Consider the following 1072-nt stretch of genomic DNA (forward strand, 5'->3'; position numbering starts at 1 on the left):
GGTCAACCATGCCACACTAACACTAATGTATGTTTCCCAATAGCCGATCCTATATCTATGCACAAAATGGCTGCTCTTTGTCCCCATCACCCATACCTTATTTATATATAATCACTAATTTAAACACATTATAACTACCTGAAGTATTGAGCATAGCAGAAGAACTACTAGTATCATGTGATAGAGCCTCAGAATGATTATCTTTTTAAACTAAATCGGCGAGTAAATGAGACAGCAGTTCCAGCGCCTTCTTTTAGTGCCTAAAGACCCCTTAACTCGATCAAGCCTAACTAGAACTGGTCCTTGTCTTCTTTGAGAGTAAAATGGAAGTCCATTTGGTACCAAAACCCCTCTCTGCCTGCGTTTTTCCTTGAAGAAGCAACACCATCTAGAGCCGACATTTTTACACGTGAATAAAACGGAAGCCACCATGCCCAGGGCCCCGCCTTTTATACCGCACCTTCTCGTTTAACCTCAACGCCTAAATGAGATGGTCAGGGAAGGTAAGATTGACACACGGGGCTTTGAGCAAGTGCAGAATCTCTTTTCCTGACCTAGATTATACCCTTCCAGATATTATAGTCTCAAAATAAATTAGATATGTCAACCTAAAGCCTAAATCTGTTGATAAATTACCTTTTTCTTAGTCTCCTGTCCTCCATTGCCTTCATTTCACTGCAAGGTGTAGATGTGTAGTAGTACTGAGCATGCTCATCGGCACACGCCTTTGACATGCCCACTCATTATCACACATGTTGATAACACCCCCGCTAAAGGATACGTTGAATTTGTATGACCTCACCCTTGGGCCTGTGGACCTCGGGCTCGGTCATACAATTGCGATGTATCCCTAGTGCGGGTATTATAACGTTTCCTGATGAGACTACTCTTGTGAATACAAAACTTAACTGCTCTACCTGGACCTGTTCCTCTTAAGTATATCCTTCAGCTCAATCATCTGTTTTTCTTCCTGAAGAGTCTAAAGGAACACTCCACTAGTTTTGATATTTTGGACTATGTGTCATTTTGTGTAGGCAAGATCAGATCTTTAACTTTCACAAATTAAAGCATA

The 1072-nt window shown here is 41.3% G+C and overlaps 1 long non-coding RNA gene across 1 annotated transcript; it reads right to left on the reverse strand.

Annotated features, from left to right (window-relative positions):
• Positions 1-35: 35 nt before the first annotated feature.
• LOC109580563 (uncharacterized) lies at positions 36-323 on the reverse strand. Its single transcript, XR_002184277.1, has 2 exons — positions 139-323; positions 36-96 (listed from the first exon to the last, which is right to left on the reverse strand). It is a non-coding gene; the product is annotated as an uncharacterized LOC109580563 (long non-coding RNA).
• Positions 324-1072: the final 749 nt, after the last annotated feature.

This window comes from Amphimedon queenslandica, unplaced genomic scaffold (genome assembly GCF_000090795.2).
Source record: "Amphimedon queenslandica unplaced genomic scaffold, v1.1 AMPQUscaffold_13486, whole genome shotgun sequence".
NCBI classification, from domain to species: Eukaryota; Metazoa; Porifera; class Demospongiae; order Haplosclerida; family Niphatidae; genus Amphimedon; species Amphimedon queenslandica.